The sequence below is a fragment of the Drosophila sechellia genome, unplaced genomic scaffold (genome assembly GCF_004382195.2).
Source record: "Drosophila sechellia strain sech25 unplaced genomic scaffold, ASM438219v1 U_56, whole genome shotgun sequence".
Lineage (NCBI taxonomy): Eukaryota > Metazoa > Arthropoda > Insecta > Diptera > Drosophilidae > Drosophila > Drosophila sechellia.
Window position 1 is genome coordinate 1 of NW_022611330.1, and position 26,676 is coordinate 26,676.

The following is a 26,676-nucleotide window of genomic DNA, read 5'->3' on the forward strand; positions in this document are numbered from 1 at the left end:
TTTCTATTATATATAGAATACACAAATCGTTTCCATATATTATCGTTAATTTTTTGGAGCAGGCAAATTATAATATTTATTACCTGCCGTATAGTTTGGAATTTATTATATGCGTTACGGTATAATACAAATATGGATTCTTATGAAAGACATATAAAATTATATATTAAATGTGGAAATATTATCATATGCGCTTGGTTCTTATGTTTATATATTACTTACCAGAGAGATATATGAAGATTATAATTTTGAAATTTATCTTCAAAATGCAAATGATCTTTAACTTAATATTTATATTTGGTTAAAAAACAATTGTACATGTGTGGATACAATAATTATGTATGTTGGAAATAAAATGATATTTTATAATGAAATATGTATATATAAAAAGATAAAATTATAGAAACATATATATTACAATAATTATATGAAATTCTTGTTATATTGGTAAACAAGTATAAATTAAAAATGAAAATATGGATTACGAATGCTATAATAAAATGGCCGAATCGAATAGATTTTTTACTTATATTATTATATTTAAATTTTAACCCAAAGGCGAATATTGAATTTTATTCAATATAATAAAAATCATGGAATTAATATAAGTGAAAAATCTAATATCTATTATATTGCTTATTTCGATTCAAATATGAATGGATATGAAGGAAAAACATTATTCTGGTTGATCCTGCAGTAGTTATATGCTTGTCTCAAAGATTAAGCCATGCATGTCTAAGTACACACGACAGATTAAAAGTGAAACCGCAAAAGGCTCATTATATCAGTTAGGTTCCTTAGACTCGTTAAGCAGTTACTTGGATAACTGTGGTAATTCTAGAGCTAATACATGCATTAATTAACATGAACCTTTTATGGGACATGTGCTTTTATTAGGCTAAAACCAAGCGATCGCAAAGATCGTTATATTGGTTGAACTCTAGATAAATGCAGATCGTATGGTCTTGTACCGACGACAGATCTTTCCAAATGTCTGCCTATCAACTTTTGATGGTAGTATCTAGGACTACCATGGTTGCAACGGGTAACGGGGAATCAGGGTTCGATTCGGAGAGGGAGCCTGAGAAACGGCTACCACATCTAAGGAAGGCAGCAGGCGCGTAAATTACCACTCCCAGCTCGGGGAGGTAGTGACGAAAAGATAACAATACAGGACTATATCCGAGGCCCTGTAATTGGAATGAGTACACTTTAATCCTTTAACAAGGACCAATTGGAGGGCAAGTCTGGTGCCAGCAGCCGCGGTAATTCCAGCTCCAATAGCGTATATTAAAGTTGTTGCGGTTAAAACGTTCGTAGTTGAACTTGTGCTTCATACGGGTAGTACAACTTACAATTGTGGTTAGTACTATACCTTTATGTATGTAAGCGTATTAACCGGTGGAGTTCTTATATGTGATTAAATACTTGTATTTTTTCATATGTTCCTCCTATTTAAAAACCTGCACTAGTGCTCTTAAACGAGTGTTATTGTGGGCCGGTACTATTACTTTGAACAAATTAGAGTGCTTAAAGCAGGCTTCAAATGCCTGAATATTCTGTGCATGGGATAATGAAATAAGACCTCTGTTCTGCTTTCATTGGTTTTCAGATCAAGAGGTAATGATTAATAGAAGCAGTTTGGGGCATTAGTATTACGACGCGAGAGGTGAAATTCTTGGACCGTCGTAAGACTAACTTAAGCGAAAGCATTTGCCAAAGATGTTTTCATTAATCAAGAACGAAAGTTAGAGGTTCGAAGGCGATCAGATACCGCCCTAGTTCTAACCATAAACGATGCCAGCTAGCAATTGGGTGTAGCTACTTTTATGGCTCTCTCAGTCGCTTCCCGGGAAACCAAAGCTTTGGGCTCCGGGGGAAGTATGGTTGCAAAGCTGAAACTTAAAGGAATTGACGGAAGGGCACCACCAGGAGTGGAGCCTGCGGCTTAATTTGACTCAACACGGGAAAACTTACCAGGTCCGAACATAAGTGTGTAAGACAGATTGATAGCTCTTTCTCGAATCTATGGGTGGTGGTGCATGGCCGTTCTTAGTTCGTGGAGTGATTTGTCTGGTTAATTCCGATAACGAACGAGACTCAAATATATTAAATAGATATCTTCAGGATTATGGTGCCTTCATTCATGGTGGCAGTAAAATGTTTATTGTGTTTGAATGTGTTTATGTAAGTGGAGCCGTACCTGTTGGTTTGTCCCATTATAAGGACACTAGCTTCTTAAATGGACAAATTGCGTCTAGCAATAATGAAGATTGAGCAATAACAGGTCTGTGATGCCCTTAGATGTCCTGGGCTGCACGCGCGCTACAATGAAAGTAAAACGTGTATTTCCTAGACGAGAGGTCCGGGTAAACCGCTGAACCACTTTCATGCTTGGGATTGTGAACTGAAACTGTTCACATGAACTTGGAATTCCCAGTAAGTGTGAGTCATTAACTCGCATTGATTACGTCCCTGCCCTTTGTACACACCGCCCGTCGCTACTACCGATTGAATTATTTAGTGAGGTCTCCGGACGTGATACTGTGACGCCTTGCGTGTTACGGTTGTTTCGCAAAAGTTGACCGAACTTGATTATTTAGAGGAAGTAAAAGTCGTAACAAGGTTTCCGTAGGTGAACCTGCGGAAGGATCATTATTGTATAATATCCTTATCGTTAATAAATATTTGTTATAATACAAATAATACAATTTACCAAAAAAAAATATTACAAAATGATTCCACGGAATCAAAAGTTAAAGTCAAAATAAAATGAGATGGCTTTTATTTTATATGTGGGGCTTGGCAACCTCATAAAAAGACTTTAACATTATTAATGTTGCTGTGCGTATTTGTGGCAGTACTTACTACAACAACGGCGTTTCCTATAAAAACAAATTCTCGAAAATGGAAATCGAAGAAACTAAACTAAATTCGAAAGTAGAAGTCGAATTAAAATAAAAATAATTTTGAATGTGTGGTAATCAAAATAAGTGTGTGTGTATATGGACCATAATATACACGCGTTGCGAATATGTATTGTTCATCTATGTTATGAGCATACGTTGGCTAATGCAACAACCTAAAATATACAATGTTTGTACCTGTCATCCATCAGGTTAATGTTTTATATAAATTTTGCAGTATGTGTCACCCAAAATAGCAAACCATAACCAGATTATTATGATACATAATGCTTATATGAAACTAAGACATTTCGCAACATTATTTTAGGTATAAAAATAAATTTATTGAAGGAATTGATATATGCCAGTAAAATGGTGTATTTTTAATTTCTTTCATAAAAACAATATTGACATTATATAAAATTGAATTATAAAACTCTAAGCGGTGGATCACTCGGCTCATGGGTCGATGAAGAACGCAGCAAACTGTGCGTCATCGTGTGAACTGCAGGACACATGAACATCGACATTTTGAACGCATATCGCAGTCCATGCTGTTATGTACTTTAATTAATTTTATAGTGCTGCTTGGACTACATATGGTTGAGGGTTGTAAGACTATGCTAATTAAGTTGTTTATAAATTTTTTATAAGCATATGGTATATTATTGGATTAAATAATGATTTTATTCATAATATTAAAAAAAGAAATGAAAAACATTATCTCACATTTGAATGTGAAAAACGAAGAGAAATATTTTCTTTTTCAATCAAATAATACTGAGAAATGTCTAGCATAAAAAATTGAAATATTTTTCATCTAGAATTGTCTCTTATTATGATTCGAAAAGAAAATCTTGGTTTTGTTATTATTCTTCGTTGGTTCGTTAAATGGATAAAATGACTTGCTTACAGAACTATTGGAACTATTTATAACGAATTTAATTGATTGTTTTATCATTTATATATAAAGAATTTATGGCAAAATATAGTTATATATACAACCTCAACTCATATGGGACTACCCCCTGAATTTAAGCATATTAATTAGGGGAGGAAAAGAAACTAACAAGGATTTTCTTAGTAGCGGCGAGCGAAAAGAAAACAGTTCAGCACTAAGTCACTTTGTCTATATGGCAAATGTGAGATGCAGTGTATGGAGCGTCAATATTCTAGTATGAGAAATTAATGATTTAAGTCCTTCTTAAATGAGGCCATTACCCATAGAGGGTGCCAGGCCCGTATAACGTTAATGATTGCTAGATGATGTTTCCAAAGAGTCGTGTTGCTTGATAGTGCAGCACTAAGTGGGTGGTAAACTCCATCTAAAACTAAATATAACCATGAGACCGATAGTAAACAAGTACCGTGAGGGAAAGTTGAAAAGAACTCTGAATAGAGAGTTAAACAGTACGTGAAACTGCTTAGAGGTTAAGCCCGATGAACCTGAATATCCGTTATGGAAAATTCATCATTAAAATTGTAATATTTAAATAATATTATTAAGAATAATGTGCATTTTTTCCATATAAGGACATTGTAATCTATTAGCATATCCCAAATTTATCATAAAATATAACTTATAGTTTATTCCAATTAAATTGCTTGCATTTTAACACAGAATAAATGTTATTAATTTGATAAAGTGCTGATAGATTTATATTATTACAGAGCGTTAATTTTTCGGAATTATATAATGGCATAATTATCATTGATTTTTGTGTTTATTATATGCTCTTGTATGATTAACAATGCGAAAGATTCAGGATACCTTCGGACCCGTCTTGAAACACGGACCAAGGAGTCTACATATGTGCAAGTTATTGGGATGTAAACCTAATAGCGTAATTAACTTGACTAATAATGGGATTAGTTTTTTAGCTATTTATAGCTAATTAACACAATCCCGGGGCGTTCTATATAGTTATGTATAATGTATATTTATATTATTTATGCCTCTAACTGGAACGTACCTTGAGCATATATGCTGTGACCCGAAAGATGGTGAACTATACTTGATCAGGTTGAAGTCAGGGGAAACCCTGATGGAAGACCGAAACAGTTCTGACGTGCAAATCGATTGTCAGAATTGAGTATAGGGGCGAAAGACCAATCGAACCATCTAGTAGCTGGTTCCTTCCGAAGTTTCCCTCAGGATAGCTGGTGCATTTTAATATTATATAAAATAATCTTATCTGGTAAAGCGAATGATTAGAGGCCTTAGGGTCGAAACGATCTTAACCTATTCTCAAACTTTAAATGGGTAAGAACCTTAACTTTCTTGATATGAAGTTCAAGGTTATGATATAATGTGCCCAGTGGGCCACTTTTGGTAAGCAGAACTGGCGCTGTGGGATGAACCAAACGTAATGTTACGGTGCCCAAATTAACAACTCATGCAGATACCATGAAAGGCGTTGGTTGCTTAAAACAGCAGGACGGTGATCATGGAAGTCGAAATCCGCTAAGGAGTGTGTAACAACTCACCTGCCGAAGCAACTAGCCCTTAAAATGGATGGCGCTTAAGTTGTATACCTATACATTACCGCTAAAGTAGATGATTTATATTACTTGTGATATAAATTTTGAAACTTTAGTGAGTAGGAAGGTACAATGGTATGCGTAGAAGTGTTTGGCGTAAGCCTGCATGGAGCTGCCATTGGTACAGATCTTGGTGGTAGTAGCAAATAATCGAATGAGACCTTGGAGGACTGAAGTGGAGAAGGGTTTCGTGTGAACAGTGGTTGATCACGAGTTAGTCGGTCCTAAGTTCAAGGCGAAAGCCGAAAATTTTCAAGTAAAACAAAAATGCCTAACTATATAAACAAAGCGAATATAATACACTTGAATAATTTTGAACGAAAGGGAATACGGTTCCAATTCCGTAACCTGTTGAGTATCCGTTTGTTATTAAATATGGGCCTCGTGCTCATCCTGGCAACAGGAACGACCATAAAGAAGCCGTCGAGAGATATCGGAAGAGTTTTCTTTTCTGTTTTATAGCCGTACTACCATGGAAGTCTTTCGCAGAGAGATATGGTAGATGGGCTAGAAGAGCATGACATATACTGTTGTGTCGATATTTTCTCCTCGGACCTTGAAAATTTATGGTGGGGACACGCAAACTTCTCAACAGGCCGTACCAATATCCGCAGCTGGTCTCCAAGGTGAAGAGTCTCTAGTCGATAGAATAATGTAGGTAAGGGAAGTCGGCAAATTAGATCCGTAACTTCGGGATAAGGATTGGCTCTGAAGATTGAGATAGTCGGGCTTGATTGGGAAACAATAACATGGTTTATGTGCTCGTTCTGGGTAAATAGAGTTTCTAGCATTTATGTTAGTTACTTGTTCCCCGGATAGTTTAGTTACGTAGCCAATTGTGGAACTTTCTTGCTAAAATTTTTAAGAATACTATTTGGGTTAAACCAATTAGTTCTTATCAATTATAACGATTATCAATTAACAATCAATTCAGAACTGGCACGGACTTGGGGAATCCGACTGTCTAATTAAAACAAAGCATTGTGATGGCCCTAGCGGGTGTTGACACAATGTGATTTCTGCCCAGTGCTCTGAATGTCAAAGTGAAGAAATTCAAGTAAGCGCGGGTCAACGGCGGGAGTAACTATGACTCTCTTAAGGTAGCCAAATGCCTCGTCATCTAATTAGTGACGCGCATGAATGGATTAACGAGATTCCTACTGTCCCTATCTACTATCTAGCGAAACCACAGCCAAGGGAACGGGCTTGGAATAATTAGCGGGGAAAGAAGACCCTTTTGAGCTTGACTCTAATCTGGCAGTGTAAGGAGACATAAGAGGTGTAGAATAAGTGGGAGATATTAGACCTCGGTTTGGTATCGTCAATGAAATACCACTACTCTTATTGTTTCCTTACTTACTTGATTAAATGGAACGTGTATCATTTCCTAGCCATTATACGGATATATTTATTATATCTTATGGTATTGGGTTTTGATGCAAGCTTCTTGATCAAAGTATCACGAGTTTGTTATATAATCGCAAACAAATTCTTTAATAAAACGATGCATTTATGTATTTTTGATTTGAAAATTTGGTATAACTCCAATTACTCAGGTATGATCCAATTCAAGGACATTGCCAGGTAGGGAGTTTGACTGGGGCGGTACATCTCTCAAATAATAACGGAGGTGTCCCAAGGCCAGCTCAGTGCGGACAGAAACCACACATAGAGCAAAAGGGCAAATGCTGACTTGATCTCGGTGTTCAGTACACACAGGGACAGCAAAAGCTCGGCCTATCGATCCTTTTGGTTTAAAGAGTTTTTAACAAGAGGTGTCAGAAAAGTTACCATAGGGATAACTGGCTTGTGGCGGCCAAGCGTTCATAGCGACGTCGCTTTTTGATCCTTCGATGTCGGCTCTTCCTATCATTGTGAAGCAAAATTCACCAAGCGTTGGATTGTTCACCCATGCAAGGGAACGTGAGCTGGGTTTAGACCGTCGTGAGACAGGTTAGTTTTACCCTACTAATGACAAAACGTTGTTGCGACAGCATTCCTGCGTAGTACGAGAGGAACCGCAGGTACGGACCAATGGCACAATACTTGTTCGAGCGAACAGTGGTATGACGCTACGTCCGTTGGATTATGCCTGAACGCCTCTAAGGTCGTATCCGTGCTGGACTGCAATGATAAATAAGGGGCAATTTGCATTGTATGGCTTCTAAACCATTTAAAGTTTATAATTTATTTTATAAACGACAATGGATGTGATGCCAATGTAATTTGTAACATAGTAAATTAGGAGGATCTTCGATCACCTGATGCCGCGCTAGTTACATATAAAAGCATTATTTAATACAATGACAAAGCCTAGAATCAATTGTAAACGACTTTTGTAACAGGCAAGGTGTTGTAAGTGGTTGAGCAGCTGCCATACTGCGATCCACTGAAGCTTATCCTTTGCTTGATGATTCGATAAATAAATGATTTTTTCCTGTAGCCAAACACCTCGTCATCAATTTAGTGACGCATATGATATTGTCCCTATCATATAATTAATATAAAGACTTTAATGGATTGTGTCAAGTTGCCAAACACCTCGTCATCAATTTAGTGACGCATATGATATTGTCCTATCATATAATTAATATAAAGACTTTAATGAATTGTGTCAAGTTGCCAAACACCTCGTCATCAATTTAGTGACGCATATGATATTGTCCCTATCATATAATTTTTGATATAAAGACTTTAAAGAATTGTATCAAGTTGCCAAACACCTCGTCATCAATTTAGTGACGCATATGATATTGTCCCTATCATATAATTAATATACAGACTTTAATGAATTGTGTCAAGTTGCCAAACACCTCGTCATCAATTTAGTGACGCATATGATATTGTCCTTATCATATAATTTTTGATATAAAGACTTTAAAGAATTGAATCAAGTTGCCAAACACCTCGTCATCAATTTAGTGACGCATATGATATTGTCCCTATCATATAATTAATATAAAGACTTTAATGGATTGTGTCAAGTTGCCAAACACCTCGTCATCAATTTAGTGACGCATATGATATTGTCCCTATCATATAATTAATATAAAGACTTTAATGAATTGTGTCAAGTTGCCAAACACCTCGTCATCAATTTAGTGACGCATATGATATTGTCCTTATCATATAATTTTTGATATAAAGACTTTAAAGAATTGTATCAAGTTGCCAAACACCTCGTCATCAATTTAGTGACGCATATGATATTGTCCCTATCATATAATTAATATAAAGACTTTAATGGATTGTGTCAAGTTGCCAAACACCTCGTCATCAATTTAGTGACGCATATGATATTGTCCTTATCATATAATTTTTGATATAAAGACTTTAAAGAATTGTATCAAGTTGCCAAACACCTCGTCATCAATTTAGTGACGCATATGATATTGTCCCTATCATATAATTAATATACAGACTTTAATGAATTGTGTCAAGTTGCCAAACACCTCGTCATCAATTTAGTGACGCATATGATATTGTCCCTATCATATAATTTTTGATATAAGACTTTAAAGAATTGTATCAAGTTGCCAAACACCTCGTCATCAATTTAGTGACGCATATGATATTGTCCCTATCATATAATTAATATAAAGACTTTAATGGATTGTGTCAAGTTGCCAAACACCTCGTCATCAATTTAGTGACGCATATGATATTGTCCTTATTATATAATTTTTGATATAAAGACTTTAAAGAATTGTATCAAGTTGCCAAACACCTCGTCATCAATTTAGTGACGCATATGATATTGTCCCTATCATATAATTAATATACAGACTCTAATGAATTGTGTCAAGTTGCCAAACACCTCGTCATCAATTTAGTGACGCATATGATATTGTCCCTATCATATAATTTTTGATATAAAGACTTTAAAGAATTGTATCAAGTTGCCAAACACCTCGTCATCAATTTAGTGACGCATATGATATTGTCCCTTTCATATAATTAATATAAAGACTTTAATGGATTGTGTCAAGTTGCCAAACACCTCGTCATCAACTACTATATTATGGTTGCGCCGACCTCTCATATTGTATTCTCTTATGTGTTCATAGGATTTTGACAATTATACGAGTAAATTAAATAATATACATATGAAAATGATTAATTATTATATGTATAAGGGAAAAAATGATGAAATATTCCCATATTATCTTAGTATTATAGAGGAAAGACCGTTGCCGACCTCTGATATTGTTCAAACTTATGTATTTATATGATTTTGGCAATTATATGAGTAAATTAAAAAATATACATATGAAAATGGTTAATTATTATATGTATATGGGAAAAAATGCTAAGATATTCCCATATTCTCTTAGTATTATAGAGAAAAGCCATTTAAGTGAGAGGGTATAGTAGTGTAAACGACCGGAATTACGACAGAGGGTTCAAAAACTACTATAGGTAGGCAGTGGTTGCCGACCTCTCATATTGTTCAAAACTTATGTATTCATATGATTTTGGCAATTGTATGAGTAAATTAAATAATATACATATGAAAATGATTAATTATTATATGTATAAGGGAAAAAATGCTGAAATATTCCCACATTCTCTTAGTATTATAGAGAAAATCCATTATAGTGAGAGGGTATAGTAGTGTAAACGACCGGAATTACGACAGAGGGTTCAAAAACTACTATAGGTAGGCAGTGGTTGCCGACCTCTCATATTGTTCAAAACTTATGTATTCATATGAATTTGGCAATTATATGAGTAAATTAAATAATATACATATGAAAATGATTAATTATTATATGTATAAGGGAAAAAATGCTGAAATATTCCCACATTCTCTTAGTATTATAGAGAAAATCCATTATAGTGAGAGGGTATAGTAGTGTAAACGACCGGAATTACGACAGAGGGTTCAAAAACTACTATAGGTAGGCAGTGGTTGCCGACCTCTCATATTGTTCAAAACTTATGTATTCATATGATTTTGGCAATTATATGATTAAATTAAATAATATACATATGAAAATGGTTAATTATTATATGTATATGGGAAAAAATGCAGAGATATTCCCATATTCTCTTAGTATTATAGAGAAAAGCCATTTAAGTGAGAGGGTATAGTAGTGTAAACGACCGGAATTACGACAGAGGGTTCAAAAACTACTATAGGTAGGCAGTGGTTGCCGACCTCTCATATTGTTCAAAACTTATGTATTCATATGATTTTGGCAATTGTATGAGTAAATTAAATAATATACATACGAAAATGATTAATTATTATATGTATATGGGAAAAAATGCAGAGATATTCCCATATTCTCTTAGTATTATAGAGAAAAGCCATTTAAGTGAGAGGGTATAGTAGTGTAAACCACCGGAATTACGACAGAGGGTTCAAAAACTACTATAGGTAGGCAGTGGTTGCCGACCTCTCATATTGTTCAAAACTTATGTATTCATATGATTTTGGCAATTGTATGAGTAAATTAAATAATATACATATGAAAATGATTAATTATTATATGTATAAGGGAAAAAATGCTGAAATATTCCCACATTCTCTTAGTATTATAGAGAAAATCCATTATAGTGAGAGGGTATAGTAGTGTAAACGACCGGAATTACGACAGAGGGTTCAAAAACTACTATAGGTAGGCAGTGGTTGCCGACCTCTCATATTGTTCAAAACTTATGTATTCATATGATTTTGGCAATTATATGATTAAATTAAATAATATACATATGAAAATGGTTAATTATTATATGTATATGGGAAAAAATGCTGAGATATTCCCATATTCTCTTAGTATTATAGAGAAAAGCCATTTAAGTGAGAGGGTATAGTAGTGTAAACGACCGGAATTACGACAGAGGGTTCAAAAACTACTATAGGTAGGCAGTGGTTGCCGACCTCTCATATTGTTCAAAACTTATGTATTCATATGATTTTGGCAATTGTATGAGTAAATTAAATAATATACATATGAAAATGATTAATTATTATATGTATAAGGGAAAAAATGCTGAAATATTCCCACATTCTCTTAGTATTATAGAGAAAATCCATTATAGTGAGAGGGTATAGTAGTGTAAACGACCGGAATTACGACAGAGGGTTCAAAAACTACTATAGGTAGGCAGTGGTTGCCGACCTCTCATATTGTTCAAAACTTATGTATTCATATGATTTTGGCAATTATATGATTAAATTAAATAATATACATATGAAAATGGTTAATTATTATATGTATATGGGAAAAAATGCTGAGATATTCCCATATTCTCTTAGTATTATAGAGAAAAGCCATTATAGTGAGAGGGTATAGTAGTGTAAACGACCGGAATTACGACAGAGGGTTCAAAAACTACTATAGGTAGGCAGTGGTTGCCGACCTCTCATATTGTTCAAAACTTATGTATTCATATGAATTTGGCAATTATATGAGTAAATTAAATAATAAACATATAAAAATTAATATTTATTATATGTATAAAAAAAAAAATAATCATATTATATATGAATAATGGAAAAAAAATGAAATGTTCCTATAATCTCTTAATATATAAGAGAATAGACCGTATGTTGGGTGGCAAACGGAATTGAAAATACCCGCTTTGAGGACAGCGGGTTCAAAAACTACTATAGGTAGGCAGTGGTTGCCGACCTCCCGCATTATTCGAAATATTTATTTCGGATTATGTTTATATTGGTTACATAAAATAAAGTATATTATTATCCGTACAAATTTGTTTCTCAGTTCTATAGAACACGGGACTTGGCTCCGCGGATAATAGGAATATACGCTTTTTAGATAATATCGTTGAAACAAAAGTCAAGTTTCTATTATATATAGAATAACAAATCGTTTCCATATATTATCGTTAATTTTTGGAGGCAGGCAAATATTAATTTATTACCTGCCGTATAGTTGGATTATTATATCGTTACGGTATAATACAAATATGGATTCTTATGAAAGAAATATAAAATTATATATTAAATGTGGAAATATTATCATATGCGCTTGGTTTTATGTTATATATTACCAGAGAGATATATGAAAAGAGATAAATTTTAAATTTATCTTCAAAATGCAAATGATTTAACTTAATATTTATATTGGTTAAACAAAAATTGTACATGTGTGGATACAATAATTATGTATGTTGGAAATAAAATGATATTTTATAATGAAATATGTATATATAAAAAGATAAAATTATAGAAACATATATATTACAATAATTATATGAAATTCTTGTTATATTGGTAAAACAAGTATAAATTAAAAATGAAAATATGGATTACGAATGCTATATAAAAATGGCCGTAATCGAATAGATTTTTTACTTATATTTATATATTTAAAATTTTACCCAAAGGCGAAATATTGAATTTTATTCAATATAATAAAAATCATGGAATTATATAAAGTGAAAAATCTATATATCTATTATATTGCTTATTTCGATTCAAAAAATATGAATGGAATATGAAGGAAAAACATTATTCTGGTTGATCCTGCCAGTAGTTATATGCTTGTCTCAAAGATTAAGCCATGCATGTCTAAGTACACACGAATTAAAAGTGAAACCGCAAAAGGCTCATTATATCAGTTATGGTTCCTTAGATCGTTAACAGTTACTTGGATAACTGTGGTAATTCTAGAGCTAATACATGCAATTAAAACATGAACCTTATGGGACATGTGCTTTTATTAGGCTAAAACCAAGCGATCGCAAGATCGTTATATTGGTTGAACTCTAGATAACATGCAGATCGTATGGTCTTGTACCGACGACAGATCTTTCAAATGTCTGCCCTATCAACTTTTGATGGTAGTATCTAGGACTACCATGGTTGCAACGGGTAACGGGGAATCAGGGTTCGATTCCGGAGAGGGAGCCTGAGAAACGGCTACCACATCTAAGGAAGGCAGCAGGCGCGTAAATTACCCACTCCCAGCTCGGGGAGGTAGTGACGAAAAATAACAATACAGGACTCATATCCGAGGCCCTGTAATTGGAATGAGTACACTTTAAATCCTTTAACAAGGACCAATTGGAGGGCAAGTCTGGTGCCAGCAGCCGCGGTAATTCCAGCTCCAATAGCGTATATTAAAGTTGTTGCGGTTAAAACGTTCGTAGTTGAACTTGTGCTTCATACGGGTAGTACAACTTACAATTGTGGTTAGTACTATACCTTTATGTATGTAAGCGTATTACCGGTGGAGTTCTTATATGTGATTAAATACTTGTATTTTTTCATATGTTCCTCCTATTTAAAAACCTGCACTAGTGCTCTTAAACGAGTGTTATTGTGGGCCGGTACTATTACTTTGAACAAATTAGAGTGCTTAAAGCAGGCTTCAAATGCCTGAATATTCTGTGCATGGGATAATGAAATAAGACCTCTGTTCTGCTTTCATTGGTTTTCAGATCAAGAGGTAATGATTAATAGAAGCAGTTTGGGGGCATTAGTATTACGACGCGAGAGGTGAAATTCTTGGACCGTCGTAAGACTAACTTAAGCGAAAGCATTTGCCAAAGATGTTTTCATTAATCAAGAACGAAAGTTAGAGGTTCGAAGGCGATCAGATACCGCCCTAGTTCTAACCATAAACGATGCCAGCTAGCAATTGGGTGTAGCTACTTTTATGGCTCTCTCAGTCGCTTCCCGGGAAACCAAAGCTTTTGGGCTCCGGGGGAAGTATGGTTGCAAAGCTGAAACTTAAAGGAATTGACGGAAGGGCACCACCAGGAGTGGAGCCTGCGGCTTAATTTGACTCAACACGGGAAAACTTACCAGGTCCGAACATAAGTGTGTAAGACAGATTGATAGCTCTTTCTCGAATCTATGGGTGGTGGTGCATGGCCGTTCTTAGTTCGTGGAGTGATTTGTCTGGTTAATTCCGATAACGAACGAGACTCAAATATATTAAATAGATATCTTCAGGATTATGGTGCTGAAGCTTATGTAGCCTTCATTCATGGTGGCAGTAAAATGTTTATTGTGTTTGAATGTGTTTATGTAAGTGGAGCCGTACCTGTTGGTTTGTCCCATTATAAGGACACTAGCTTCTTAAATGGACAAATTGCGTCTAGCAATAATGAGATTGAGCAATAACAGGTCTGTGATGCCCTTAGATGTCCTGGGCTGCACGCGCGCTACAATGAAAGTATCAACGTGTATTTCCTAGACCGAGAGGTCCGGGTAAACCGCTGAACCACTTTCATGCTTGGGATTGTGAACTGAAACTGTTCACATGAACTTGGAATTCCCAGTAAGTGTGAGTCATTAACTCGCATTGATTACGTCCCTGCCCTTTGTACACACCGCCCGTCGCTACTACCGATTGAATTATTTAGTGAGGTCTCCGGACGTGATCACTGTGACGCCTTGCGTGTTACGGTTGTTTCGCAAAAGTTGACCGAACTTGATTATTTAGAGGAAGTAAAAGTCGTAACAAGGTTTCCGTAGGTGAACCTGCGGAAGGATCATTATTGTATAATATCCTTATCGTTAATAAATATTTGTTATAATACAAATAAATACAATTTACCAAAATAAAAATATTACAAAATGATTCCACGGAATCAAAAGTTAAAGTCAAAATAAAATGAAGATGGCTTTTATTTTATATGTGGGGCTTGGCAACCTCATAAAAAGACTTTAACATTATTAATGTTGCTGTGCGTATTTGTGGCAGTACTTACTACAACAACGGCGTTTCCTATAAAAACAAATTCTCGAAAATGGAAATCGAAGAAACTAAACTAAATTCGAAAGTAGAAGTCGAATTAAAATAAAAATAATTTTGAATGTGTGGTAATCAAAATAAGTGTGTGTGTATATGGACCATAATATACACGCGTTGCGAATATGTATTGTTCATCTATGTTATGAGCATACGTTGGCTAATGCAACAACCTAAAATATACAATGTTTGTACCTGTCATCCATCAGGTTAATGTTTTATATAAATTTTGCAGTATGTGTCACCCAAAATAGCAAACCATAACCAGATTATTATGATACATAATGCTTATATGAAACTAAGACATTTCGCAACATTTATTTTAGGTATAAAAATAAATTTATTGAAGGAATTGATATATGCCAGTAAAATGGTGTATTTTTAATTTCTTTCAATAAAAACAATATTGACATTATATAAAATTGAATTATAAAACTCTAAGCGGTGGATCACTCGGCTCATGGGTCGATGAAGAACGCAGCAAACTGTGCGTCATCGTGTGAACTGCAGGACACATGAACATCGACATTTTGAACGCATATCGCAGTCCATGCTGTTATGTACTTTAATTAATTTTATAGTGCTGCTTGGACTACATATGGTTGAGGGTTGTAAGACTATGCTAATTAAGTTGTTTATAAATTTTTTATAAGCATATGGTATATTATTGGATTAAATAATGATTTTATTCATAATATTAAAAAAGAAATGAAAAACATTATCTCACATTTGAATGTGAAAAACGAAGAGAAATATTTTCTTTTTCAATCAAATAATACTGAGAAATGTCTAGCATAAAAAATTGAAATATTTTTCATCTAGAATTGTCTCTTATTAATGATTCGGAAAAAGAAAAATCTTGGTTTTGTTATTATTCTTCGTTGGTTCGTTAAATGGATAAAAATGACTTTGCTTACAAGAACTATTGGAACTATTTATAACGAATTTAATTGATTGTTTTATCATTTATATATAAAGAATTTATGGCAAAATATAGTTATATATACAACCTCAACTCATATGGGACTACCCCCTGAATTTAAGCATATTAATTAGGGGAGGAAAAGAAACTAACAAGGATTTTCTTAGTAGCGGCGAGCGAAAAGAAAACAGTTCAGCACTAAGTCACTTTGTCTATATGGCAAATGTGAGATGCAGTGTATGGAGCGTCAATATTCTAGTATGAGAAATTAATGATTTAAGTCCTTCTTAAATGAGGCCATTTACCCATAGAGGGTGCCAGGCCCGTATAACGTTAATGATTGCTAGATGATGTTTCCAAAGAGTCGTGTTGCTTGATAGTGCAGCACTAAGTGGGTGGTAAACTCCATCTAAAACTAAATATAACCATGAGACCGATAGTAAACAAGTACCGTGAGGGAAAGTTGAAAAGAACTCTGAATAGAGAGTTAAACAGTACGTGAAACTGCTTAGAGGTTAAGCCCGATGAACCTGAATATCCGTTATGGAAAATTCATCATTAAAATTGTAATATTTAAATAATATTATTAAGAATAATGTGCATTTTTTCCATATAAGGACATTGTAATCTATTAGCATATCCCAAATTTATCATAAAATATAACTTATAGTTTATTCCAATTAAATTGCTTGCATTTTAACACAGAATAAATGTTATTAATTTGATAAAGTGCTGATAGATTTATATTATTACAGAGCGTTAATTTTTCGGAATTATATAATGGCATAATTATCATTGATTTTTGTGTTTATTATATGCTCTTGTATGATTAACAATGCGAAAGATTCAGGATACCTTCGGGACCCGTCTTGAAACACGGACCAAGGAGTCTAACATATGTGCAAGTTATTGGGATGTAAACCTAATAGCGTAATTAACTTGACTAATAATGGGATTAGTTTTTTAGCTATTTATAGCTAATTAACACAATCCCGGGGCGTTCTATATAGTTATGTATAATGTATATTTATATTATTTATGCCTCTAACTGGAACGTACCTTGAGCATATATGCTGTGACCCGAAAGATGGTGAACTATACTTGATCAGGTTGAAGTCAGGGGAAACCCTGATGGAAGACCGAAACAGTTCTGACGTGCAAATCGATTGTCAGAATTGAGTATAGGGGCGAAAGACCAATCGAACCATCTAGTAGCTGGTTCCTTCCGAAGTTTCCCTCAGGATAGCTGGTGCATTTTAATATTATATAAAATAATCTTATCTGGTAAAGCGAATGATTAGAGGCCTTAGGGTCGAAACGATCTTAACCTATTCTCAAACTTTAAATGGGTAAGAACCTTAACTTTCTTGATATGAAGTTCAAGGTTATGATATAATGTGCCCAGTGGGCCACTTTTGGTAAGCAGAACTGGCGCTGTGGGATGAACCAAACGTAATGTTACGGTGCCCAAATTAACAACTCATGCAGATACCATGAAAGGCGTTGGTTGCTTAAAACAGCAGGACGGTGATCATGGAAGTCGAAATCCGCTAAGGAGTGTGTAACAACTCACCTGCCGAAGCAACTAGCCCTTAAAATGGATGGCGCTTAAGTTGTATACCTATACATTACCGCTAAAGTAGATGATTTATATTACTTGTGATATAAATTTTGAAACTTTAGTGAGTAGGAAGGTACAATGGTATGCGTAGAAGTGTTTGGCGTAAGCCTGCATGGAGCTGCCATTGGTACAGATCTTGGTGGTAGTAGCAAATAATCGAATGAGACCTTGGAGGACTGAAGTGGAGAAGGGTTTCGTGTGAACAGTGGTTGATCACGAGTTAGTCGGTCCTAAGTTCAAGGCGAAAGCCGAAAATTTTCAAGTAAAACAAAAATGCCTAACTATATAAACAAAGCGAATATAATACACTTGAATAATTTTGAACGAAAGGGAATACGGTTCCAATTCCGTAACCTGTTGAGTATCCGTTTGTTATTAAATATGGGCCTCGTGCTCATCCTGGCAACAGGAACGACCATAAAGAAGCCGTCGAGAGATATCGGAAGAGTTTTCTTTTCTGTTTTATAGCCGTACTACCATGGAAGTCTTTCGCAGAGAGATATGGTAGATGGGCTAGAAGAGCATGACATATACTGTTGTGTCGATATTTTCTCCTCGGACCTTGAAAATTTATGGTGGGGACACGCAAACTTCTCAACAGGCCGTACCAATATCCGCAGCTGGTCTCCAAGGTGAAGAGTCTCTAGTCGATAGAATAATGTAGGTAAGGGAAGTCGGCAAATTAGATCCGTAACTTCGGGATAAGGATTGGCTCTGAAGATTGAGATAGTCGGGCTTGATTGGGAAACAATAACATGGTTTATGTGCTCGTTCTGGGTAAATAGAGTTTCTAGCATTTATGTTAGTTACTTGTTCCCCGGATAGTTTAGTTACGTAGCCAATTGTGGAACTTTCTTGCTAAAATTTTTAAGAATACTATTTGGGTTAAACCAATTAGTTCTTATCAATTATAACGATTATCAATTAACAATCAATTCAGAACTGGCACGGACTTGGGGAATCCGACTGTCTAATTAAAACAAAGCATTGTGATGGCCCTAGCGGGTGTTGACACAATGTGATTTCTGCCCAGTGCTCTGAATGTCAAAGTGAAGAAATTCAAGTAAGCGCGGGTCAACGGCGGGAGTAACTATGACTCTCTTAAGGTAGCCAAATGCCTCGTCATCTAATTAGTGACGCGCATGAATGGATTAACGAGATTCCTACTGTCCCTATCTACTATCTAGCGAAACCACAGCCAAGGGAACGGGCTTGGAATAATTAGCGGGGAAAGAAGACCCTTTTGAGCTTGACTCTAATCTGGCAGTGTAAGGAGACATAAGAGGTGTAGAATAAGTGGGAGATATTAGACCTCGGTTTGGTATCGTCAATGAAATACCACTACTCTTATTGTTTCCTTACTTACTTGATTAAATGGAACGTGTATCATTTCCTAGCCATTATACGGATATATTTATTATATCTTATGGTATTGGGTTTTGATGCAAGCTTCTTGATCAAAGTATCACGAGTTTGTTATATAATCGCAAACAAATTCTTTAATAAAACGATGCATTTATGTATTTTTGATTTGAAAATTTGGTATAACTCCAATTACTCAGGTATGATCCAATTCAAGGACATTGCCAGGTAGGGAGTTTGACTGGGGCGGTACATCTCTCAAATAATAACGGAGGTGTCCCAAGGCCAGCTCAGTGCGGACAGAAACCACACATAGAGCAAAAGGGCAAATGCTGACTTGATCTCGGTGTTCAGTACACACAGGGACAGCAAAAGCTCGGCCTATCGATCCTTTTGGTTTAAAGAGTTTTTAACAAGAGGTGTCAGAAAAGTTACCATAGGGATAACTGGCTTGTGGCGGCCAAGCGTTCATAGCGACGTCGCTTTTTGATCCTTCGATGTCGGCTCTTCCTATCATTGTGAAGCAAAATTCACCAAGCGTTGGATTGTTCACCCATGCAAGGGAACGTGAGCTGGGTTTAGACCGTCGTGAGACAGGTTAGTTTTACCCTACTAATGACAAAACGTTGTTGCGACAGCATTCCTGCGTAGTACGAGAGGAACCGCAGGTACGGACCAATGGCACAATACTTGTTCGAGCGAACAGTGGTATGACGCTACGTCCGTTGGATTATGCCTGAACGCCTCTAAGGTCGTATCCGTGCTGGACTGCAATGATAAATAAGGGGCAATTTGCATTGTATGGCTTCTAAACCATTTAAAGTTTATAATTTATTTTATAAACGACAATGGATGTGATGCCAATGTAATTTGTAACATAGTAAATTAGGAGGATCTTCGATCACCTGATGCCGCGCTAGTTACATATAAAAGCATTATTTAATACAATGACAAAGCCTAGAATCAATTGTAAACGACTTTTGTAACAGGCAAGGTGTTGTAAGTGGTTGAGCAGCTGCCATACTGCGATCCACTGAAGCTTATCCTTTGCTTGATGATTCGATAAATAAATGATTTTTTCCTGTAGCCAAACACCTCGTCATCAATTTAGTGACGCATATGATATTGTCCCTATCATATAATTAATATAAAGACTTTAATGGATTGTGTCAAGTTGCCAAACACCTCGTCATCAATTTAGTGACGCATATGATATTGTCCCTATCATATAATTAATATAAAGACTTTAATGAATTGTGTCAAGTTGCCAAACACCTCGTCATCAATTTAGTGACGCATATGATATTGTCCCTATCATATAATTTTTGATATAAAGACTTTAAAGAATTGTATCAAGTTGCCAAACACCTCGTCATCAATTTAGTGACGCATATGATATTGTCCCTATCATATAATTAATATACAGACTTTAATGAATTGTGTCAAGTTGCCAAACACCTCGTCATCAATTTAGTGACGCATATGATATTGTCCTTATCATATAATTTTTGATATAAAGACTTTAAAGAATTGAATCAAGTTGCCAAACACCTCGTCATCAATTTAGTGACGCATATGATATTGTCCCTATCATATAATTAATATAAAGACTTTAATGGATTGTGTCAAGTTGCCAAACACCTCGTCATCAATTTAGTGACGCATATGATATTGTCCCTATCATATAATTAATATAAAGACTTTAATGAATTGTGTCAAGTTGCCAAACACCTCGTCATCAATTTAGTGACGCATATGATATTGTCCTTATCATATAATTTTTGATATAAAGACTTTAAAGAATTGTATCAAGTTGCCAAACACCTCGTCATCAATTTAGTGACGCATATGATATTGTCCCTATCATATAATTAATATAAAGACTTTAATGGATTGTGTCAAGTTGCCAAACACCTCGTCATCAATTTAGTGACGCATATGATATTGTCCTTATCATATAATTTTTGATATAAAGACTTTAAAGAATTGTATCAAGTTGCCAAACACCTCGTCATCAATTTAGTGACGCATATGATATTGTCCCTATCATATAATTAATATACAGACTTTAATGAATTGTGTCAAGTTGCCAAACACCTCGTCATCAATTTAGTGACGCATATGATATTGTCCTATCATATAATTTTTGATATAAAGACTTTAAAGAATTGTATCAAGTTGCCAAACACCTCGTCATCAATTTAGTGACGCATATGATATTGTCCCTATCATATAATTAATATAAAGACTTTAATGGATTGTGTCAAGTTGCCAAACACCTCGTCATCAATTTAGTGACGCATATGATATTGTCCTTATCATATAATTTTTGATATAAAGACTTTAAAGAATTGTATCAAGTTGCCAAACACCTCGTCATCAATTTAGTGACGCATATGATATTGTCCCTATCATATAATTAATATAAAGACTTTAATGGATTGTGTCAAGTTGCCAAACACCTCGTCATCAATTTAGTGACGCATATGATATTGTCCTTATCATATAATTTTTGATATAAAGACTTTAAAGAATTGTATCAAGTTGCCAAACACCTCGTCATCAATTTAGTGACGCATATGATATTGTCCCTATCATATAATTAATATAAAGACTTTAATGGATTGTGTCAAGTTGCCAAACACCTCGTCATCAACTACTATATTATGGTTGCGCCGACCTCTCATATTGTATTCTCTTATGTGTTCATAGGATTTTGACAATTATACGAGTAAATTAAATAATATACATATGAAAATGATTAATTATTATATGTATAAGGGAAAAAATGATGAAATATTCCCATATTATCTTAGTATTATAGAGGAAAGACCGTTGCCGACCTCTGATATTGTTCAAACTTATGTATTTATATGATTTTGGCAATTATATGAGTAAATTAAAAAATATACATATGAAAATGGTTAATTATTATATGTATATGGGAAAAAATGCTAAGATATTCCCATATTCTCTTAGTATTATAGAGAAAAGCCATTTAAGTGAGAGGGTATAGTAGTGTAAACGACCGGAATTACGACAGAGGGTTCAAAAACTACTATAGGTAGGCAGTGGTTGCCGACCTCTCATATTGTTCAAAACTTATGTATTCATATGATTTTGGCAATTGTATGAGTAAATTAAATAATATACATATGAAAATGATTAATTATTATATGTATAAGGGAAAAAATGCTGAAATATTCCCACATTCTCTTAGTATTATAGAGAAAATCCATTTAAGTGAGAGGGTATAGTAGTGTAAACGACCGGAATTACGACAGAGGGTTCAAAAACTACTATAGGTAGGCAGTGGTTGCCGACCTCTCATATTGTTCAAAACTTATGTATTCATATGATTTTGGCAATTGTATGAGTAAATTAAATAATATACATATGAAAATGATTAATTATTATATGTATAAGGGAAAAAATGCTGAAATATTCCCACATTCTCTTAGTATTATAGAGAAAATCCATTATAGTGAGAGGGTATAGTAGTGTAAACGACCGGAATTACGACAGAGGGTTCAAAAACTACTATAGGTAGGCAGTGGTTGCCGACCTCTCATATTGTTCAAAACTTATGTATTCATATGAATTTGGCAATTATATGAGTAAATTAAATAATATACATATGAAAATGATTAATTATTATATGTATAAGGGAAAAAATGCTGAAATATTCCCACATTCTCTTAGTATTATAGAGAAAATCCATTATAGTGAGAGGGTATAGTAGTGTAAACGACCGGAATTACGACAGAGGGTTCAAAAACTACTATAGGTAGGCAGTGGTTGCCGACCTCTCATATTGTTCAAAACTTATGTATTCATATGATTTTGGCAATTATATGATTAAATTAAATAATATACATATGAAAATGGTTAATTATTATATGTATATGGGAAAAAATGCTGAGATATTCCCATATTCTCTTAGTATTATAGAGAAAAGCCATTATAGTGAGAGGGTATAGTAGTGTAAACGACCGGAATTACGACAGAGGGTTCAAAAACTACTATAGGTAGGCAGTGGTTGCCGACCTCTCATATTGTTCAAAACTTATGTATTCATATGAATTTGGCAATTATATGAGTAAATTAAATAATAAACATATAAAAATTAATATTTATTATATGTATAAAAAAAAAAATAATCATATTATATATGAATAATGGAAAAAAAATGAAATGTTCCTATAATCTCTTAATATATAAGAGAATAGACCGTATGTTGGGTGGCAAACGGAATTGAAAATACCCGCTTTGAGGACAGCGGGTTCAAAAACTACTATAGGTAGGCAGTGGTTGCCGACCTCCCGCATTATTCGAAATATTTATTTCGGATTATGTTTATATTGGTTACATAAAATAAAGTATATTATTATCCGTACAAATTTGTTTCTCAGTTCTATAGAACACGGGACTTGGCTCCGCGGATAATAGGAATATACGCTTTTTAGATAATATCGTTGAAACAAAAGTCAAGTTTCTATTATATATAGAATAACAAATCGTTTCCATATATTATCGTTAATTTTTGGAGGCAGGCAAATATTAATTTATTACCTGCCGTATAGTTGGATTATTATATCGTTACGGTATAATACAAATATGGATTCTTATGAAAGAAATATAAAATTATATATTAAATGTGGAAATATTATCATATGCGCTTGGTTTTATGTTATATATTACCAGAGAGATATATGAAAAGAGATAAATTTTAAATTTATCTTCAAAATGCAAATGATTTAACTTAATATTTATATTGGTTAAACAAAAATTGTACATGTGTGGATACAATAATTATGTATGTTGGAAATAAAATGATATTTTATAATGAAATATGTATATATAAAAAGATAAAATTATAGAAACATATATATTACAATAATTATATGAAATTCTTGTTATATTGGTAAAACAAGTATAAATTAAAAATGAAAATATGGATTACGAATGCTATATAAAAATGGCCGTAATCGAATAGATTTTTTACTTATATTTATATATTTAAAATTTTACCCAAAGGCGAAATATTGAATTTTATTCAATATAATAAAAATCATGGAATTATATAAAGTGAAAAATCTATATATCTATTATATTGCTTATTTCGATTCAAAAAATATGAATGGAATATGAAGGAAAAACATTATTCTGGTTGATCCTGCCAGTAGTTATATGCTTGTCTCAAAGATTAAGCCATGCATGTCTAAGTACACACGAATTAAAAGTGAAACCGCAAAAGGCTCATTATATCAGTTATGGTTCCTTAGATCGTTAACAGTTACTTGGATAACTGTGGTAATTCTAGAGCTAATACATGCAATTAAAACATGAACCTTATGGGACATGTGCTTTTATTAGGCTAAAACCAAGCGATCGCAAGATCGTTATATTGGTTGAACTCTAGATAACATGCAGATCGTATGGTCTTGTACCGACGACAGATCTTTCAAATGTCTGCCCTATCAACTTTTGATGGTAGTATCTAGGACTACCATGGTTGCAACGGGTAACGGGGAATCAGGGTTCGATTCCGGAGAGGGAGCCTGAGAAACGGCTACCACATCTAAGGAAGGCAGCAGGCGCGTAAATTACCCACTCCCAGCTCGGGGAGGTAGTGACGAAAAATAACAATACAGGACTCATATCCGAGGCCCTGTAATTGGAATGAGTACACTTTAAATCCTTTAACAAGGACCAATTGGAGGGCAAGTCTGGTGCCAGCAGCCGCGGTAATTCCAGCTCCAATAGCGTATATTAAAGTTGTTGCGGTTAAAACGTTCGTAGTTGAACTTGTGCTTCATACGGGTAGTACAACTTACAATTGTGGTTAGTACTATACCTTTATGTATGTAAGCGTATTACCGGTGGAGTTCTTATATGTGATTAAATACTTGTATTTTTTCATATGTTCCTCCTATTTAAAAACCTGCACTAGTGCTCTTAAACGAGTGTTATTGTGGGCCGGTACTATTACTTTGAACAAATTAGAGTGCTTAAAGCAGGCTTCAAATGCCTGAATATTCTGTGCATGGGATAATGAAATAAGACCTCTGTTCTGCTTTCATTGGTTTTCAGATCAAGAGGTAATGATTAATAGAAGCAGTTTGGGGGCATTAGTATTACGACGCGAGAGGTGAAATTCTTGGACCGTCGTAAGACTAACTTAAGCGAAAGCATTTGCCAAAGATGTTTTCATTAATCAAGAACGAAAGTTAGAGGTTCGAAGGCGATCAGATACCGCCCTAGTTCTAACCATAAACGATGCCAGCTAGCAATTGGGTGTAGCTACTTTTATGGCTCTCTCAGTCGCTTCCCGGGAAACCAAAGCTTTTGGGCTCCGGGGGAAGTATGGTTGCAAAGCTGAAACTTAAAGGAATTGACGGAAGGGCACCACCAGGAGTGGAGCCTGCGGCTTAATTTGACTCAACACGGGAAAACTTACCAGGTCCGAACATAAGTGTGTAAGACAGATTGATAGCTCTTTCTCGAATCTATGGGTGGTGGTGCATGGCCGTTCTTAGTTCGTGGAGTGATTTGTCTGGTTAATTCCGATAACGAACGAGACTCAAATATATTAAATAGATATCTTCAGGATTATGGTGCTGAAGCTTATGTAGCCTTCATTCATGGTGGCAGTAAAATGTTTATTGTGTTTGAATGTGTTTATGTAAGTGGAGCCGTACCTGTTGGTTTGTCCCATTATAAGGACACTAGCTTCTTAAATGGACAAATTGCGTCTAGCAATAATGAGATTGAGCAATAACAGGTCTGTGATGCCCTTAGATGTCCTGGGCTGCACGCGCGCTACAATGAAAGTATCAACGTGTATTTCCTAGACCGAGAGGTCCGGGTAAACCGCTGAACCACTTTCATGCTTGGGATTGTGAACTGAAACTGTTCACATGAACTTGGAATTCCCAGTAAGTGTGAGTCATTAACTCGCATTGATTACGTCCCTGCCCTTTGTACACACCGCCCGTCGCTACTACCGATTGAATTATTTAGTGAGGTCTCCGGACGTGATCACTGTGACGCCTTGCGTGTTACGGTTGTTTCGCAAAAGTTGACCGAACTTGATTATTTAGAGGAAGTAAAAGTCGTAACAAGGTTTCCGTAGGTGAACCTGCGGAAGGATCATTATTGTATAATATCCTTATCGTTAATAAATATTTGTTATAATACAAATAAATACAATTTACCAAAATAAAAATATTACAAAATGATTCCACGGAATCAAAAGTTAAAGTCAAAATAAAATGAAGATGGCTTTTATTTTATATGTGGGGCTTGGCAACCTCATAAAAAGACTTTAACATTATTAATGTTGCTGTGCGTATTTGTGGCAGTACTTACTACAACAACGGCGTTTCCTATAAAAACAAATTCTCGAAAATGGAAATCGAAGAAACTAAACTAAATTCGAAAGTAGAAGTCGAATTAAAATAAAAATAATTTTGAATGTGTGGTAATCAAAATAAGTGTGTGTGTATATGGACCATAATATACACGCGTTGCGAATATGTATTGTTCATCTATGTTATGAGCATACGTTGGCTAATGCAACAACCTAAAATA

General features: G+C 34.7%; 6 non-coding genes across 6 annotated transcripts; all 6 read left to right on the forward strand.

The window, feature by feature from the left end:
• Window positions 1-3,340: 3,340 nt before the first annotated feature.
• LOC116803347 lies at window positions 3,341-3,519 on the forward strand. The gene has a single exon (XR_004363569.1). It is a non-coding gene; the product is annotated as a 5.8S ribosomal RNA (ribosomal RNA).
• A 388-nt stretch (window positions 3,520-3,907) lies between these two features.
• Window positions 3,908-7,866, forward strand: LOC116803349. Its single transcript, XR_004363571.1, has one exon. It is a non-coding gene; the product is annotated as a large subunit ribosomal RNA (ribosomal RNA).
• Window positions 7,867-12,929: 5,063 nt separating this feature from the next.
• On the forward strand, window positions 12,930-14,924 carry LOC116803353. The gene has a single exon (XR_004363574.1). It is a non-coding gene; the product is annotated as a small subunit ribosomal RNA (ribosomal RNA).
• A 687-nt stretch (window positions 14,925-15,611) lies between these two features.
• On the forward strand, window positions 15,612-15,790 carry LOC116803351. Its single transcript, XR_004363572.1, has one exon. It is a non-coding gene; the product is annotated as a 5.8S ribosomal RNA (ribosomal RNA).
• A 394-nt stretch (window positions 15,791-16,184) lies between these two features.
• On the forward strand, window positions 16,185-20,146 carry LOC116803348. The gene has a single exon (XR_004363570.1). It is a non-coding gene; the product is annotated as a large subunit ribosomal RNA (ribosomal RNA).
• A 4,100-nt stretch (window positions 20,147-24,246) lies between these two features.
• Window positions 24,247-26,241, forward strand: LOC116803354. Its single transcript, XR_004363575.1, has one exon. It is a non-coding gene; the product is annotated as a small subunit ribosomal RNA (ribosomal RNA).
• Window positions 26,242-26,676: the final 435 nt, after the last annotated feature.